Source organism: Leucoraja erinacea, chromosome 1, assembly GCF_028641065.1.
Source record: "Leucoraja erinacea ecotype New England chromosome 1, Leri_hhj_1, whole genome shotgun sequence".
Lineage (NCBI taxonomy): Eukaryota > Metazoa > Chordata > Chondrichthyes > Rajiformes > Rajidae > Leucoraja > Leucoraja erinaceus.
The window spans coordinates 16,118,006-16,137,711 of record NC_073377.1 but is presented as its reverse complement, the minus strand read 5'-3'; the positions used below and the strand labels follow the sequence as shown (position 1 = coordinate 16,137,711).

Sequence of the window (19,706 nt, the reverse complement as noted above, 5' to 3'; positions counted from 1 at the left end):
GTACGAATTAATGGTTCCTTCTCAGAATGGCAGGCAGTGACTAGTGGGGTGCCACAAGGGTCGGTGCTGGGACCCCAGTTTACAATATAACGATTTGGATGAGGTAATTAAATGTAACGTCTCTAAGTTTGCGGACGACACAAAGCTGGGTGGCAGTGTGAGCTTCGAGCAGGATGCAATGAGGCTGCAGGGTGACTTGGATAGGTTGGGTGAGTGGGCAGAAGCATGGCAGAGGTATAATGTGGATAAATGTGAGGTTATCCACTTTTGTGGCAAGAACAGGAAGGCAGATTATTGTCTGAATGGTGTCGGATTAGGAGAAGGGGAGGTGCAACAAGACAGGTGCATTTAACAGTGGTGGGAAAGTGACTGGAGGGAATTCTGAACGACAGAATCCACCAGTATTTGGGACCAGGACAGATTAGAAACAGTCAGTATGTGCATGGGAAATCAAATTTGATTCAAGTTCTTCTTAAGAGGTGAAGAAAAGGATTGATGAGGATAGCCCTTGACAAGGTCCTGCATGGTCGGCCAATCATAAAGGTTTGATCTCCCAAAATGCATCACCTCACATTTGCACATTTCACAACTATCGCCTTGAAAATATTATTTTAAATTTATGGGAGATTTTGCATAAAGTGCTACAGATGTTCTGAGTCAAAAACTTGCCCACATTGTTATTTTAGATCTTTTCAAAACCTACAATTTGTGTAGGAAGGAACTGCAGATGCTGATTTAAACTGAATTCAAGAGTGGGGACTCTGTTAAACCAACGATCCTAATTTCCTTATTGGATTTATCCAAGTCAAACGATGGGGCTCAAGATGGTGAACGGCAGCAAGAAGTGAAGCAACCAGTGGATGAGATGATTGGGATACTGAAGATCAGCTCCGTAAACAAAAAGAGCAGAAACACACATACACAAAGTAACCATAATTTTATTATAAGCAGTTATCATTCAGTTTACAAATGAACTCGTTTTGAAAATGTTGAAGTCACTTTTGCAAATAAATGTACCATTTTAAAATACTTCAAGTAACTGATTAAGTATACACTATGAATAACAACTTCAGAACAGAGCATCAAATTCAATGCATACCAAATCAAATTAACATCTCAGGACTACTGATGTTTAGTTTATTGTGACATGTACAGAGTACAGTTAAAAGTTATTGTTGCACGCTAACCAGTTAGTGAGATCAGATTGCTAGGTGTCCATTGCCCGCTGTCTCTCTCAGCACTGTATGAAAGGATTACTGTGAACCTGTTTAAAGAGGAAAAAAGTCCCAATTTTTAATACATACATATTTAATTCATACATGCCCCCACAAAGACATCCTTCAGCCATACTTGTACTTAATGCATTCTACCATTAAATACAGAATCAAACCCACCTCTCAACGCAATGTTTACTTGCACACCAGATATTGCAGAGCCGGCAGATGTCCAACTGCTGTTCTGCTCATTTCTTTAAAGGGAACACCCCTTCCAGTCCTTGTGCTGTGCATCGGTTTTGCCTGTACAAGTGGAAAGTAAAAGTTTTTTTCCCCTCCAAAATCACAAGGGGGGCTGATTCAATGCCACCGAGCTAGGTATCATACTGTAATGCTGGGGCTTGACCACCGGGTGGTGTCAGCAATGACTGCCTCGCCAACAGTCTGTCCCTTCCTTCTCTGTTGTTTCTTTAGTATGTGTTAAATGTATGTTTTAATGTTCTAGTTTTATGTGGGGTGGGTTTGGGGAAACTTTTTTACAATCTCTTACCTTGACACAGATGCGACTTTCTTCCCGTATCGTATCTCCATCTGCACTGCGGCCTAACGTCAAGGAGCTGGAGGCCTCTGCGGGAGTCTGCAGGACTTAAACATCGCAGAGCTGGTGGTCCCTTTGCCAGGGATCAACCTCTGAGCTCCAAGCCGCGGGAGCTTCGACTGCCCCGACCGCGGGAGAAAAATTAGGGAAGAGCAGACTTTATTGCCTTCCATCACAGTGAGGAATGTGGATTCCGCTGGGGTGGATGTTTATGTTAACTTTTATGTAGTTGTGTGTCTTGTTTTTTTTTAGTATGGCTGTATGGTAATACGAATATCACGACCTTTGAAACACTTGTTTCACATGATAAATGATTGAAACGGGCATTCAGGATGACACACTATTGACAAAGACTGACCTGAGCAGATCATCAGATCATCCTTCTCCTTTGTTACACTGCACTGAGGCAATGAGGTTGACAATGCGATTTTCATCCACTTCCCTCTGTATTATGATAACCCTTTTCCTTGGCACTCATAATTTTAGTGAGTTGTGTGATCCTTATTTTAGCAACCCTGAATGTAAACAATTTTCAAAATTAACTTAACTACATAAAGAATAAATACACACTATTTCGTTACTGTACATGTAGTAATCCTTTTCTCAGTTACAGATTGAATTAAAAAAGTGCTAAATTAAATGTAGAGATATAGATTACAGAACACATGCACCACATAATTTGGGACGAGTGCCTTTAACATATAACCATATAACAATTACAGCACGGAAACAGGCCATCTCGGCCCTACAAGTCCATGCCGAACAATTTTTTTTTCCCCCTTAGTCCCACCTGCCTGCACTCGTACCATAACCCTCCATTCCCTTCTCATCCATATGCCTATCCAATTTATTTTTAAATGATACCAATGAACCTGCCTCCACCACTTCCACTGGGAGCTCATTCCACACCGCCACCACTCTCTGCGTAAAGAAGTTCCCCCTCATATTACCCCTAAACTTTCAAGAAAGTCACGCTAGGACCCAACCCCAGTGTATACCAAAACTGCAGCATATGGGGGCACTCGAGTACCTGGTTGAAAAGGACTCACTGAAGGCAAGTTTTAGGTTTACAGTGCAGGAATCATGTGATAGCATATACATAAGACACAGAGAAATGTTCTCCAGATACAACCTAAACAAATAAAATCATCTACAGATTGTGCAGTTGGATAATTCAGCAGTTTTGAAATGCCACGTCAAAAAATTTAATTGAAAATTACCTTCTATAAAAGCATAGTGGGAACCTTTGCAACTGCCCTAGTGAGGAAATATATACATCAATCTTTGCACTTTAAAAAAAAAATGACATTAATGCAAGGCTGGTTCATGAACCCAAGAACATACCTAAACACAGAACATGGGAATGCTTACATTTTACTGAGCAAAATGTGAAGCATTCTACTGACTAATTAGAAGATTGACAAGCTAAGTCCAGGTTTACATTTAAATTATAGCGATGTTTGCAGCACTTTATTATCCTCTATGTTTACCATAGGGAACATAGAGGCCCGTGAGCCACATTTACTATCTGCAGCCATTTTAAAGTGCACACTATCAAGAGAGAATACACAATTACATGACTGCATGATGCTAACTTTAACCCAGCCCACGATCCATTTAATCTTTAGGCTCTCACTATTTAGCTTAAAAATAGATCATAATTTCTCTTGTATTTCTTTGTATTTTCCATTGGAATATTTGACAACAGAACTGACTTTCTTACTGACCTCCACGAACCAAGATACTGGAACTTTTGCCATTTGGCCTTTTGTGCCTCAGAAAACACCTCACTAACCTTTCTCAACATGAACATGGTACGTTGATGTAACTCATTCCACTCATCGATTGGCCCATTTCAAGGTGATAATTTGTGCTGTTTGGAGACCAAGATGGATTTTCACCCACTAAAAAAAAACAGTGAGACATAACCCTATGAGATATTTGAAGAAATATCTATCAAATGCAAATCAGTAACTCAGAGATCAGTATACAAACTTACAGCACACGGTATTATGGGTTCAGTATTGATGTAGATAGAGAACTGGCTGGCAAACAGGAAGCAAAGAGTAGGAGTAAACGGGTCCTTTTCAGAATGGCAGGCAGTGACTAGTGGGGTACCACAAGGCTCAGTGCTGGGACCCCAGCTATTTACGATATATATTAATGATTTGGACGAGGGAATTGAATGCAACATCTCCAAGTTTGCGGATGACACAAAGCTGGAGGGCAGTGTTAGCTGTGAGGAGGATGCTAGGAGGCTGCAAGGTGACTTGGATAGGTTGGGTGAGTGGGCAAATGCATGGCAGATGCAGTATAATGTGGATAAATGTGAGGTTATCCACTTTGGTGGCAAAAACAGGAAAGTAGACTATTATCTGAATGGTGGCCGAATAGGAAAAGAGGAGATGCAATGAGACCTGGGTGTCATGGTACACCTATCATTGAAAATAGGCATGCAGGTGCAGCAAGCAGTGAAGAAAGCAAATGGTATGTTAGCATTCATAGCAAAAGGATTTGAGTATAGGAACAGGGAGGTTCTACTGCAGTTGTACAGGGTCTTGGTGAGACCACACCTGGAGTATTGCGTACAGTTTTGGTCTCCTAATCTGAGGAAGAACATTCTTGCCATAGAGGGAGTACAGAGAAGGTTCATGAGACTGATTCCTGGGATGTCAGGGCTTTCATATGAAGAAAGACTGGATAGACTCGGCTTGTACTCGCTAGAATTTAGAAGATTGAGGGGGATCTTATAGAAACTTACAAAATTCTTAAGGGGTTCAACAGGCTAGATGCAGGAAGATTGTTCCCGATGTTGGGAAAGTCCAGAACAAGGGGTCACAGTTTAAGGATAAAGGGGAAATATTTTAAGACTGAGATGAGAAAAACATTTTTTGCACAGAGTGGTAAATCTCTGGAATTCTCTGCCACAGAATGTAGTTGAGGCCAGTTCATTGGCTATATTTAAGAGGGAGTTAGATGTGGCCCTTGTGGATAAAGGGATCAAGGGGTATGGAGAGAAGGCAGGCACAGGATACCGAGTTGGATGATTAGCCATGATCATATTGAATGGCGGTGCAGGCTCGAAGGGCCGAATGGCCTACTCCTGCACCTATTTTCTTTGTTTCTATGTTTCTCTTTGCAGCCTCAATCTCATTAACAAGCATGGACGACAATCTGTACATCGACCGAAATGACGGGCCAATTAAAAGATCGACAAGATCGGCCCAGTTTTACATTAAAATTATAATAATTGTTTGCAGCACTTTATTATCCTCTATATTTACCATAGGGAACATAGAGGCCCGTGAGCCACATTTACTATCTGCAGCCATTTTACAGTGCACACTATCAAGAGAGAATACACAATTACATGACTGCATGATGCTAACATTAACCCACCCCAACCCTAGTCCCTCGTTATTCATCTTAGATATAAAGTAATTTCTCTAGTTTTAGCTTCTAATTTTCACCAGAATATTTTGCAACAGAGCAAGCTTTGTTTCTCTATAGAAACCTGCTGCACCATTCTACCTTATTTCACTCAGATGGTAAACTCCACCATCCAGGATTGCCATTTGTTCTTTTGTGCCTCAATAAATGTCCCACTAACAATTCTCAACAAGGTACCTGTTCTGTTGTTTCAACTCTTTCGCCTTATTGATTGGCTTGAGGTTCAAGGAGACAATTTGTGCTTGTTTGGAGTCTTGGACGGACTTTCACCTACTATAAAACAGTATGATATAACCCAATCAGTTTCCTGTTAAGAAATATTCATCAGATACAAATGCAATTCAGTAACTCTTAGCAGCCCCAGTCACATTAACACCTGAAAGCAATCTATACAAAAATGGCAAAGTTTCGGGTAATTAAACACTCATTGGAATCCATATGCAGTGAAAAGAGTATGTGTAATCACAATGGACTGAATGTGTTTGTTATAGGCTGCAGTGATATGCATCAGCATTATACTACAATAACATGGTAGAAATATGGTATTAATTCATGTGAAATTATTAGGATTCAATAAATTTTAAGACCAATTTTGTCTGCAAACCTTACTATTGTAACTTCAGATTCTGTACAGCAACTTCAATATTTGTTTTATCAATAGACAATAGGTGCAGGAGTAGGCCATTCAGCCCTTTGAGCCAGCACCGCCATTCAATGTGATCATGGCTGATCATCCCCAATCAGTACCCCGTTCCTGCCTTCTCCTCATATCCCCTGACTCTGCTATCTTTAAGAGTCCTATCTAGCTCTCCCTTGAAAGTGTCCAGAGAACTTGCCTCCACCACTTCCCTCTGAGGCAGAGAATTCCACAGACTCACAAATGAATTCCACAAGCTCATTTATCAAATGTCACCTAGACTAAGCTGCATTTTGCTGGATACCCCTTCCAAAGTTTGAGACTGGTTACCAAAGCCAAATACAGGGCGTCACAGTGGAGCAGGTGGTAGAGGTGCTGCCTCATTGCGCAAAAGACCCAGGTTCAATCCCGACTTTGGGTGCTGTCTGTGTGGAGCTTGCACGTTCTCCTTATGACAGGGTGAGTTTCCTCTAGGTGCTCTGGTTTCTTCCCACGTGCGAGTCTGCAAGATAAATGGCCTCTGTAAAATTGCCCTAGTGTGTAGGGAGTCAACGAGAAAGTGGTATAATATAGAACTAATGTGAATGGGTGATCAGTGGTTGAAAAATGGCAACTCAATGGGCCAAAGGCCCTGTTCCATGTTGCATCTCTGAACTAAACTAAATCTGAACAGCCCAAAACACCAGAAAAGAGTATGTTTCCATTTTACTGAGTGAAAATTACTGACCAAATAACTGAGTGACAGGCTAGACCCAGATTTACATTAAAATTACAGCATTGTTTGCAGCATCTTATTATCCTCTATGTTTACCATAGGGAACATAGAGGCCCGTGAGCCACATTTACTATCTGCAGCCATTTTAAAGTGCACACTATCAAGAGAGAATACACAATTACATGACTGCATGATGCTAACTTCAACCCAGCCCACGATCCCTTTAATCTTTAGTCTCTCGTTATTCATTTTAGATATAAAGCCATTTCTCTAGTTTTTGCTTCTAATTTTCACTGGAATATCTTGCAACAGAGCAAGCTTTGTTTCTCTATAGAAACCCGCTGCAACATTCTACTTTATTTCACTCGGATGCCAAACTCCACCATCAAGGATACGGAGACTTTTGCCATTTGCTCTGTGGTGCCTCAATAAATGCCTCACTAACATTTCTCAACAAGGTACCTGTTCTGTTGTTTCAACTCTTTCGCCTTATTGATTGGCTTGAGGTTCAAGGAGACAATTTGTTCTTGTTTGGAATCTTGGATGGACTTTCACCTACTATAAAACATTAAGACATAACCCAATAAGTTTCCTGTTAAGAAATATTTATCAAATACAAATGCAAATCAGTAACTCTTTGCAGCCCCAATCACATTAACAAGCCTGGAAGACAATCTATACAAAAATTGTAAAGATTTGGGTAATTAAACATTCATTGAAACCATTTGCAGTGAAAAGAGTATGTGTAATCACAATGGACTGAATGTGTTTGTTCTAGGCTGCAGTGATATGCATCAGCATTATACTACAATAACATGGTAGATATATGGTATTAACTCATGTGAAATTATTAGGATTCAATAATTTGAAGACCAATTTTGACTGCAAACTTTACTATTGTAACCCAAGATATCTGTACAGCAACTTAAATATGTGTTTTATTTAATGTCACCTCGACTAAGCTGCATTTTGCTGGATTTCCCTTCCAAAGTTTGAGGTTGGTCAACAAAGCCAAATACAGGGCGTCACAGTGGAGCAGGTGGTAGAGGTGCTGCCTCATTGCGCAAGAGACCCAGGTTCAATCCCGACTTTGGGTGCCGTCTGTGTGGAGCTTGCACGTTCTCCTTATGACAGGTTGAGTTTCCTCTAGGTGCTCTGGTTTCTTCCCACGTGCGAGTCTGCAAGATAAATGGCCTCTGTAAAATTGCCCTAGTGTGTAGGGAGTCAACGAGAAAGTGGTATAATATAGAACTAATGTGAATGGGTGATCAGTGGTTGAAAAATGGCAACTCAATGGGCCAAAGGCCCTGTTCCATGTTGCATCTCTGAACTAAACTAAATCTGAACAGCCCAAAACACCAGAAAAGAGTATGTTTCCATTTTACTGAGTGAAAATTACTGACCAAATAACTGAGTGACAGGCTAGACCCAGATTTACATTAAAATTACAGCATTGTTTGCAGCATCTTATTATCCTCTATGTTTACCATAGGGAACATAGAGGCCCGTGAGCCACATTTACTATCTGCAGCCATTTTAAAGTGCACACTATCAAGAGAGAATACACAATTACATGACTGCATGATGCTAACTTCAACCCAGCCCACGATCCCTTTAATCTTTAGTCTCTCGTTATTCATTTTAGATATAAAGCCATTTCTCTAGTTTTTGCTTCTAATTTTCACTGGAATATCTTGCAACAGAGCAAGCTTTGTTTCTCTATAGAAACCCGCTGCAACATTCTACTTTATTTCACTCGGATGCCAAACTCCACCATCCAGGATACGGAGACTTTTGCCATTTGCTCTGTGGTGCCTCAATAAATGCCTCACTAACATTTCTCAACAAGGTACCTGTTCTGTTGTTCCAACTCTTTCGCCTTATTGATTGGCTTGAGGTTCAAGGAGACAATTTGTGCTTGTTTGGAATCTTGGATGGACTTTCACCTACTATAAAACATTAAGACATAACCCAATAAGTTTCCTGTTAAGAAATATTTATCAAATACAAATGCAAATCAGTAACTCTTTGCAGCCCCAATCACATTAACAAGCCTGGAAGACAATCTATACAAAAATGGCAACATTTCGGGTAATTAAACACACATTGGAATCCATATGCAGTGAAAAGAGGACGTGAATTCACAATGGACGAATGTGCTTGTCAAGGCTGTAAAGTTATGCCTCAGCATTACCCTACAACAGCATGCTGGAAAAATGGTATTAACATGTGGAATTATTAGAATACAGCGGGGATGACACAGAAAATGCCAGTACATTGATTGAATGCCATTGGAACAAAAACAAAAGTTCATATGTTCAAGGAGCAGATTTAGGCAATTCGGCCCATCAAGTCTACTCGGCATTCAATCATGGCTGATCTATCTTTCCCTCTCAACCCCATTCTCCTGCTTTCTTGCCATAACCCCTGACACACTAATCAAGAATCTGTCGCTCTCCACTTTAAAAACTGAAACTACAGATTTTACACTTCAAAAAACAAAATTCGTCTAGTATAAAACAGGTTACAGTATCAAGTTTCTCTCTGTAGCTACAAGGAATCGCAGAAAAGGACACAAAGTGCTGGAGTAACTAGCGGGTCGTGTAGCATCTCTGAAAAACATGGAAAGGTGAAGTTTCGGGTCGGGATCCTTCTTGGACCTGACGGTCAGGATCGGTGACCCGAAACGTTATCTATCCATGTTCTCCGGAGATGCTGCCCGACCCGTTGAGTAACTCCAGCACTTCGTCTCGTTTTGTAAAACCAACATCAGCAGTTCCTTCTTTGCAGCTGTGAGATTCCATTTCAGCCGAAGTTCCGCCACCGTTTTAAAGTTGACGCGCGGCCCTTCAACACGAGCGAAGAGGGGACAGGACAGCCTTCAGCAGTGGAGGGCGGAACTGCAGATGCTGCTTTCCACCCAAGATTGACACTAAATGCTGGAGTAACTCAGTTGCATCTCTGGAGAGAAGGGATAGGTGGTAACGTTTCGGGACCAGACCATTCTGAGGAAGGGTCTCGACCCGAATGATCGTCCAGTCCTTCTCTCCAGAGATGCCGCTGAGTTACACGGAGCAGCATATGGTGTCCATCTGCAGCAGTGGCAGGCAGGCAGGCAGGCAGGCAGACAGACAGACAGACACAAGGACAGACAGACCCTGGATAACTCAGCGGGTCGGGCAGGCAGCACCTCTGAAGTTTCGAGTCGACACCCTATATGCCTTCTCTCCAGAGATGCTGCCTGTCCCGCTGAGTTACTTCAGCATTTAGTGTCTATCATCATCGGTGTAAGCCAGCAGCATCTGCGGCGCCTACACACACAGTGGAGGGAGGACATCTATCTATCTGTCTATCTCGCTGCCACGTCGGCCATGCCATGATGACCCCACCCTCCACAGTCAAAGCTGCCGTTAGTGACTTCTATCCCCCTCATCGCCGCCGCTGGATGATGAGAAATAACGGATGATGAGACTCACCGTGTCGGCGGATGTCGAGGGATTGTATTTGTGCCGCGGCCTAGCGGGCAGCAGCCGCCATGATCCAGCTCCAGCTCCAGCTCCATGCTCGTCCCCATGGCGACCAAAGATGGCGACCGGCAGTGAGGGGGGGGGCGCTGGCGTGAGGACGCCGCCGGGCGTGCGCGTCCACCGGCGCCTGGGGGCGCGCACGCAGTGCAGTCCACGCACAGGGTAGTTCAATGCAAAGATCTTATAGGGTGATTTCACCAAAGGTTTGCTCGCTGAATTTCATCAAAAGTAAGGCATTATACTTACTTTTGATGAAATTCAGCGAGCACGCAGTGCAGTCCACGCACAGGGTAGTTCAATGAGCTGTCAAAGGGAAAGTGGTGAGGGTGTGTGACCTTGGGAAGGGGGTCAAACTGTGGGACCTTGGGAAAGTGGTCAAACTGTGACCTTGGGGTCAAAGTGGTGGGGGGGAAAGAGGTGTGACCTTGGGAAGGTGGTCAAACTGTGGGACCTTGGGAAGGTGGTCAAACTGTGGGACCTTGGGAAGGTCGTGGTCAAACTGTGAGGCCTTGGGAAAGTGGTCAGGGTGTGTGACCTAGGGAAAGTGGTCAAACTGGGACCCAAAGATCTTATCCGCTATAAGATCTTTGGTGTGACCTAGGGGAAAGGGTCAGGCTGTGTCCGCATCTTATCGGTAAAAATAGGTGCAGGAGTAGTCCATTCGGCCTGTTGAGCCAGCACCGCTATTCAATATGATTGTGGCTGATCATCCAAAATCAGTATTCCGTTCCTGCTTTTTCCCCCATAATCCCTTGATTCTGTTAGCCCTAAGAACAGTTGGATGACCCCAGGACCATCCGGGAGAATGAGAGTTTCCTGGACTAGACCTACAGTGAGGTTGTCACACCAAGGATACAGGAAGAGCCAAGGTGGGTGACTGTGAGAAAGAGGAGTAAACGTGGAGTGCTGGAGCTACTGAAAACAGGTACACCCTCTTGTGAGCGGATGACATGACAAGATTGAGTGGTAGCCAGAGCTGTGATTCCAACTCTGGTGACAATGATCATTGGGGAAGAGTGACACCAGGCAGAGCCATAGTGGTGGGACACTCATCGTCAGAGGTGCGGACAGGAAATTGTGCGGCAGCAGGCAAGACTCCAGGATGGTGTGTTGCCTCCCTGGTGCCAGAGTCCAGGACGTCTCAGAGCGGCTGTACGGCATCGTCAAAAGTGAGGGGGAGCAGCCAGAGGTGGTTGTGAATGTTGGCATAAATTATAGAGATCGGAAGAGGAAGGGAGTTCTGCATCAAGAATTTATGGAATTGGGTAGAAGACTGAAAAGCCGGACCTGCAGGGTAGTGATCTCAGGATTGCTTCCAGTGCCTTTTGCTAGTGAAGGTAAGAATAGGAAGATAGGGGAAATTAATGTGTGGCTGAGTAGTTGGTGCAGGGGGCAGGATTTCTGGATAACTGGCATATTTTCCCAGGCAGGAGTGACCTGTATAAAAGGGTCGGGTTGCACCTAAGCTGGAGGGAGACCAACATCCTCGCGGGAAATGTGATTTCAAGCCATTTTGGCATGACTTCTTTACTTTAAAATGTTTATTATCAGGTTGGCCAAAGGAAGAATTGATATATGGACGGAATCTGGATAACAAAGCTTGAGGAGAGTATAGACAGCACCCGTAGTCAGGATCGAATCCGGGTCTCAGGCGCTTTAAGGCAGTAACACCACCGCTACGCCACCGTGCTACTGATATTCATCTGTGTAGGTTCTCATTTTCAAAGTGCTCTCAGTCACATACTGGCCAGATAACTCCAATTACAGCTTATCTCCATGGTCACTCCAGTTTTACCTTATCCAAGCATCGCCTGCAGCCCAACAAGCTGCCTTTGTCTTCTTCCTAATTCGGCAATGCCACACTGGTTTTTACATTCTGACTATTTTACGTAAATTATTTACCTATGCCTGGAATGGCTTTCAAATAATTTTATTTTTTATACAGGTACTCATTTTGAGCAGGAAAAAATCCAATGCTCATTCCACCTGCCTGCTCCATAACCCTCTAAACCTATCCTATCCATGCACCTGTCCAAATGTCTCTTAAATCGTGTTTAAGAAGGAACTGCAGATGCTGGAAAATCGAAATAGACAAAAAGGCTGGAGAAACTCAGCGGGTGAGGCAACATCTATGGAGCTCCATAGATGCTGCCTCACCCGCTGAGTTTCTCCAGCATTTTTATCTACACGGTTCCACATGGTAGGCTAGTCTGGAAGAGTAGATCCAGGGTGAGAAGTCAGTTGGATTCAAAGTTTTCTTTGAGGAAGAAGTGAAAGGATTGTTTTTCTGATTGGAGGCCTGTGACCAGTAGAGTGGCCGAGGTGCTGGGTCCACTGTTGTTTGTTGTCTACATTAACAATTTGGATGCCAATGTAGTTAATATTGTCAGTAAATATGCAGCTGACATCAAAATGGTGGTATCGTGAATGATGAGGAAGGATATCTCAGTTTTCAGCAGGTTCTAAACCATTTAAGAAGATGGGTTAAAGAATTAGGTGGGCACTTTGATATGTCAAATTAGGACAGTAAATTATAGCTGTTGTTTATAGAGAACAAGGTAACCTGATGATTTAGAGAAGCATACATCATCGTGGTATATTATTAGGATGGAAATGATTCACTTTAATAAATCTGATTGTAATTATCTGGATGTTCACATGCATTGAAATAAAGTAGCTCAATGAATTGAATCGCATCTTACCACATTTTTGGCTCACTTTCAAAAGGATTAGTGGCAGGAATGAAGGAATCTGTGATGAATTACTTTCATGCTTCTCATTATCTGCTTACATCTGTCTTATCCCTAGACACAAGAAACTACACACTGTCAGCTCTCACATTTCTGGTGCCATTTTGTATGATTCAAGTACAACGTTGTTAAAAATGTAATTTTAACTTGGCCATAAAGACCGATTGACATGGCGGCAGCACTAGGTCAGAGTTGCAGGGTTGGCCTGGCCAGGCGATGTTGTTGGTGTCCTTCACTGCTGTTCCGCCACTCCGAGCCGCTGCAGGCAGTGTCCGATCCGCACGCTCAGCCTCTTGGAGCGCCATCTGATCCATTTGAGTCTCAGGCTGCTGCAGGCCTTTCAGTGGCCCACACCCACTCCATCGATGTCTTGATCCTGACACATCAACCCATGAGCACAACGTCTCTTGACTCTCACAACCACCGTTCAGCCTCTGTGCCCCGGGGCACCTCCGATAGCTGACCTCGGAGCATCCAGAGCGTCTTTGAAGGCACAAGAGGTAAGACCCTAGCCCGCTCACTAGCACTGATTTTTTCTGCAACCGCTGTTGCTCCCCTTCCCTCGTCCCCATCCACCTATAAACTTTCCTCCGACTTCACACCCCTTTGCCCCTTATCTCATCTCACAGCCTTTTATTTTCTTCCCATCTCTGTCCACACATCTGCCAATCAAACCCCCTCAACTGTATCCACCTATCTCTTGCCAGGCTTTATCCTGCCCATCTCCCGTACATCTTTCATCCCCCTACTACAATCTATCTGAAGAGGGTCTCAAATTGAAACATAGCCAATCCATAGAAGCATAGAAATTAGGTGCAGGAGTAGGCCATTCGGCCCTTCGAGCCTGCACCGCCATTCAATATGATCATGGCTGATCATCCAACTCAGTATCCCGTACCTGCCTTCTCTCCATACCCTCTGATCCCCTTAGCCACAAGGGCCACATCTAACTCCCTCTTAAATATAGCCAATGAACTGGCCTCAACTACCCTCTGTGGCAGAGAGTTCCAGAGATTCACCACTCTCTGTGTGAAAAAAGTTCTTCTCATCTCGGTTTTAAAGGATTTCCCCCTTATCCTTAAGCTGTGACCCCTTGTCCTGGACTTCCCTAACATCGGGAACAATCTTCTTGCATCTAGCCTGTCCAACCCCTTAAGAATTTTGTACGTTTCCATAAGATCCCCTCTCAATCTCCTAAATTCTAGAGAGTATAAACCAAGTCTATCCAGTCTTTCTTCATAAAACAGTCCTGATATCCCAGGAATCAGTCTGGTGAACCGTCTCTGCACTCCCTCTATGGCAATAATGTCCTTCCTCAGATTTGGAGACCAAAACTGTACGCAATACTCCAGGTGTGGTCTCACCAAGACCTTGTACAACTGCAGTAGAACCTCCCTGCTCCTATACTCAAATCCTTTTGCAATGAAAGCTAACATACCATTCGCTTTCTTTACTGCCTGCTGCACCTGCATGCCTACCTTCAATGGCTGGTGTACCATGACACCCAGGTCTCGCTGCATCTCCCCCTTTCCCAATCGGCCACCATTTAGATAATAGTCTGCTTTCCCGTTTTTGCCACCAAAATGGATAACCTCACATTTATCCACATTATACTGCATCTGCCAAACATTTGCCCACTCACCCAGCCTATCCAAGTCACCTTGCAGTCTCCTAGCATCCTCCTCACAGCTAACACTGCCTCCCAGCTTAGTGTCATCCGCAAACTTAGAGATATTGCCTTCAATTCCCTCATCCAGATCATTAATATATATTGTAAATAGCTGGGGTCCCAGCACTGAGCCTTGCGGTACCCCACTAGTCACTGCCTGCCATTGTGAAAAGGACTCGTTTACTCCTACTCTTTGCTTCCTGTTTGCCAGCCAGTTCTCTATCCACATCAATACTGAACCCCCAATGCCGTGTGCTTTAAGATTGTATACTAATCTCTTATGTGGAACCTTGTCGAAAGCCTTCTGGAAGTCCAGATACACCACATCCACTGGTTCTCCCCTATCCACGCTACTAGTTACATCCTCGAAAAATTCTATAAGATTCGTCAGACATGATTTACCTTTCGTAAATCCATGCTGACTTTGTCCAATGATTTCACCACTTTCCAAATGTGCTGCTATCCCATCTGTAATAACTGACTCTAGCAGTTTCCCCACTACCGATGTTAGACAAACTGGTCTGTAATTCCCCATTTTCTCTCTCCCTCCCTTCTTAAAAAGTGGGGTTACGTTTGCTACCCGCCAATCTTCAGGAACTACTCCAGAATCTAAAGAGTTTTGAAAGATTATTACTAATGCATCCACTATTTCTGGAGCTACTTCCTTAAGTACTCTGGGATGCAGTCTATCTGGCCCTGGGGATTTATCGGCCTTTAATCCATTCAATTTACCCAACACCACTTCCCGGCTAAACTGGATTTCACTCAATTCCTCCAACTCCTTTGACCCGCGGTCCCCTGCTATTTCCGGCAAATTATTTATGTCTTCCTTAGTGAAGACGGAACCAAAGTAGTTATTCAATTGGTCCGCCATATCCTTGTTCCCCATGATCAACTCACCTGTTCCTGACTGCAAGGGACCTACATTTGTTTTAACTAATCTCTTTCTTTTCACATATCTATAAAAACTTTTGCAGTCAGTTTTTATGTTTCCTGCCAGTTTTCTTTCATAATCTATTTTTCCTTTCCTAATTAAGCCCTTTGTCCCCCTCTGCTGGTCTTTGAATTTCACCCAGTCCTCCGGTATGCTGCTTTTTCTGGCTAATTTGTACGCATCATCCTTCGCTTTGATACTATCCCTGATTTCCCTTGTTATCCATGGATGTACTACCTTCCCTGATTTATTCTTTTGCCAAACTGGGATGAACAATTTTTGTAGTTCATCCATGCAGTCTTTAAATGTCTTCCATTGCATATCCACCGTCAACCCTTTTAGAATTAATTGCCAGTCAATCTTGGCCAATTCACGTCTCATACCCTCAAAGTTACCTTTCTTTAAGTTCAGAACCATTGTTTCTGAATTAACAATGTCACTCTCCATCCTAATGAAGAACTCAACCATATTATGGTCACTCTTGCCCAAGGGGGCACGTACAACAAGATTGCTAACTAACCCTTCCTCATTACTCTATACCCAGTCTAAAATAGCCTGCTCTCTCGTTGGTTCCTCTACATGTTGATTTAGATAACTATCCCGCATAGATTCCAAGAAATCCTCTTCCTCAGCACCCCTGCCAATTTGATTCACCCAATCTATATGTAGATTGAAGTCACCCATTATAACTGTTTTGCCTTTGTCGCACGCATTTCTAATTTCCTGTTTGATACCATCTCCAACTTCACTACTACTGTTAGGTGGCCTGTACACAACACCCACCAGCGTTTTCTGCCCCTTAGTGTTTTGAAGCTCTACCCATACCGATTCCACATCATCCAAACTAATGTCCTTCCTTTCCATTGCATTAATCCCATCTCTAATCAGTAACGCTACCCCACCTCCTTTTCCTTTCTGTCTATCCCTCCTGAATATTGAATATCCCTGGATGTTCAGCTCCCAGCCTTGGTCACCCTGGAGCCATGTCTCCGTGATCCCAACTATATCATAGTCATTAATAGCTATCTGCACATTCAACTCATCCACCTTATTACGAATGCTCCTTGCATTGAGACACAAAGCCTTCAGGCTTGTTTTTACAACACTCTTACCCCTTATACAATTATGTTGAAAAGTGGCCCTTTTTGATTTTTGCCCTGGTTTTGTCTGCCTGCCACTTTTACTTTTCACCTTGCTACCTATTTCTTCTACCCTCATTTTACACCCCTCGGTCTCTACGCTCACACATTTAAGAAACCCTTTCCCTTTAACTCCATCCTCCACTATCCCATTCGACACCCCACCCCCCTTATTCAGTTTAAAGCCACCCGTGTAGCAGTGGCAAACCTGCCTGCCAGAATGCTGGTCCCACACCTGTTAAGATGCAATCCGTCCCTTTTGTACAGTTCCCCCTTACCCCAAAACAGATCCCAGTGATCTAAGAATCTAAATCCCTGCCCCGTGCACCAGTTCCTCAGCCACACGTTCAGGTCCCGTATCTCCCTGTTCCTGCTCTCGCCAGCACGGGGAACTGGAAGCAAACCGGAGATAACAACCCTGGAGGTCCTGCTTTTCAACATTTTTCCGAGCTCTCTAAAGTCACGCTGCAGAATATTCATCTCCTTTTTTCCGACATCGTTTGTGCCGACATGCACTACCACTTCCGGATGTTCACCTTCGCCCTTGAGGATTTTCTGCACTCTGTCCGTGACATCCTGGATCTTGGCACCGGGAAGGCAGCACACCATCCTCGCATCCCGTCTGTTGCCGCAGAAACCCCTGTCCGTACCTCTCACGATGGAGTCTCCCACTACAATGGCCTTGCCTGCCTTAGGCCTTTTTGGTTTTGGCTCAACAGCCCTATTCGCATCACAAGCCAGTCCGCCGCTCACGTCTTCTGTCCCAACAGCTTCTAAGCGGATGAACCTGTTTACAAGAGGTACACCACCCGGGGACGTTGGCATTCCATGCTTCTCCATGTCCTCCAGACTTACATAGAAACATAGAAACATAGAAAATAGGTGCAGGAGTAGGCCATTCGGCCCTTCAAGCCGCCATTCAATATGATCATGGCTGATCATCCAACTCAGTATCCTGTACCTGCCTTCTCTCCATACCCCCTGATCCCTTTAGCCACAAGGGCCACATCTAACTCCCTCTTAAATATAGCCAATGAACTGGCCTCAACTATCTTCTGTGGCAGAGAATTCCACAGATTCACCACTCTCTGCGTGAAAAATGTTTTTCTCATCCCGGTCCTAAAAGATTTCCCCCTTATCCTTAAACTGTGACCCCTTGTTCTGGACTTCGCCAACATCGGGAACAATCTTCCTGCATCTAGCCTGTCCAACCCCTTAAGAAGTTTGTACGTTTCTATAAGATCCCCCCTCAATCTTCTAAATTCCAGCAAGTTCAAGCCGAGTCTATCCAGTCGTTCTTCATATGAAAGTCCTGACATCCCAGGAATCAGTCTGGTGAACCTTCTCTGTACTCCCTCTATGGCAAGAATGTATTTTCTCAGATTAGGAGACCAAAACTGTACACAATACTCCAGGTGTAGTCTCACCAAGACCCTGTACAACTGCAGTAGAACCTCCCTGCTCCTATACTCAAATCCGTTTGCTATGAATGCTAACATACCATTCGCTTTCTTCACTGCCTGCTGCACCTGCATGCTTACTTTCAATGACCGGTGTACCATGACACCCAGGTCTCGTTGCACCTCCCCTTTTCCTAAACGGCCACCATTCAGATAATAGTCTACTTTCCTGTTTTTGCCACCAAAGTGGACTTAGACACAAAATGCTGGAGTATCTCAGCGAGTCAGACAACATTTCTGGAGAAAAGGAATAGGTGATGTTCCGGGTCAGATCAGAACTCTGCTTCAGAGATGCTTCCTGACCCACTGTTACTCTAGCGTTGTAAGTCTTTTTTCCTGCCTCATCCCTGTTTATTTTACTCTGTTTCTGCTTTTTCTTTCTCTACATATTTTTGCTGCTCTCTTTCTCATGCGTGTCAAAGTGGAAAAAGAACACACTGTAGACCAACTGCTCCTACAGGAATAGCTCAGACATGTGAAAATAAATATTCGTGAGTGTTGTGCCTTACCAGTAGTATACCTAATGTCTCCTCAATTGAACTGGAAACAAGCAGGAAACAAGAATCTGCTGAGAAGGGAATCTAAATCTAATTGCTGAGCTACTTCCAATGGCTAAGGGACTGGATAGGCTGGGCAAGAACAGTCCTAATAGGTGTTTACAATTTAATGACTTCCCAGACACCTACTAAATTCAGGATTTTATTTTGATTAATTGTTTTTTTCTTCATTGCTTCTCCACCCATCTTCATTGGACTCATCCCTGTTTTATAAGTTCATTCGTGATCGGAGCATAATTAGGTTATTATTAGAATACTCTGCCATTCATTCGTGGCTGATCTATCTCTCCCTCCTAATCCAATTTTCCTGCCTTCTCCCCATAACCCCCAACACCCATACTGATCAAGAATCTATCTATCTCTGCCTTAAAAAATATCTATTGACTGCCTCCACAGCCTTCTGTGGCAATGAATTTCACAGATTCACCACCCTCTGAATAAATCCTCTTTATCCTCCTCCTTTCGAGGGTGTATATGTGTACTGTGCACACTTATGACGTGTGTCCTTTTGTGATGCATTTTTCGCACTGCCATTTGATACCAGGATTCCTTAGTCCACACACTCCATCTTCTCATAAACCCTGGTAATTAATGCCTCAGAAACAGTCAGTCTCTTATAGAATTATACAACACAGAAATAAACTCTTTGACCCACCGAGTCCACATTGATTATCAAATACCCATCTGTGCTAATCACATTTACCACCAACATGTTTTCCCAGTTATAATTGCTAGAATGGAAGACCTAGATAGAGTGGATGTGGAGAGAATGTTTCCTGTAATGTCTCGGACCAGAAGGCACAGCCTCAGAATAAATGGACGGACCTTTAGAATGGAGTTGAGGAGGAATTTCTTTAGCCAGAGGCTGGTGAATGTGTGGAATTCACCATCATAGTGTGAGGCCAGGTCATTGGGTATTTTTAAAGCGGAGATTGATAGGTTATTGATTAGTAAGAGTGTCAATGGTTACTGGGAGAAGGCAGAAAAATGGTTTTGACAGGGAAAAAATTATGAGCCACAATTGAATGGCAGAGCAGACTCAAAGGGCCGAATGGC

General features: G+C 43.7%; 1 long non-coding RNA gene and 4 other non-coding genes across 11 annotated transcripts; all 5 read right to left on the bottom strand.

Annotated features, from left to right (window-relative positions):
- Positions 1-920: 920 nt before the first annotated feature.
- LOC129709816 (uncharacterized) lies at positions 921-10,240 on the bottom strand. 7 transcript variants are annotated; one of them, XR_008725589.1, is made up of 10 exons: positions 10,091-10,240; positions 8,468-8,563; positions 7,567-7,792; positions 7,077-7,172; positions 6,176-6,401; positions 5,440-5,535; positions 3,608-3,716; positions 2,171-2,327; positions 1,395-1,517; positions 921-1,264 (listed from the first exon to the last, which is right to left on the bottom strand). It is a non-coding gene; the product is annotated as an uncharacterized LOC129709816 (long non-coding RNA). The 7 variants fall into 7 exon arrangements; XR_008725603.1 differs by having other exon boundaries at positions 3,608-3,742; positions 6,230-6,401; XR_008725583.1 differs by having other exon boundaries at positions 6,230-6,401; positions 10,091-10,239.
- On the bottom strand, positions 3,267-3,397 carry LOC129704841 (small nucleolar RNA SNORA5). The gene has a single exon (XR_008724799.1). It is a non-coding gene; the product is annotated as a small nucleolar RNA SNORA5 (small nucleolar RNA).
- On the bottom strand, positions 5,061-5,191 carry LOC129704861 (small nucleolar RNA SNORA5). Its single transcript, XR_008724807.1, has one exon. It is a non-coding gene; the product is annotated as a small nucleolar RNA SNORA5 (small nucleolar RNA).
- Positions 6,675-6,805, bottom strand: LOC129704856 (small nucleolar RNA SNORA5). The gene has a single exon (XR_008724804.1). It is a non-coding gene; the product is annotated as a small nucleolar RNA SNORA5 (small nucleolar RNA).
- On the bottom strand, positions 8,066-8,196 carry LOC129704850 (small nucleolar RNA SNORA5). Its single transcript, XR_008724801.1, has one exon. It is a non-coding gene; the product is annotated as a small nucleolar RNA SNORA5 (small nucleolar RNA).
- Positions 10,241-19,706: the final 9,466 nt, after the last annotated feature.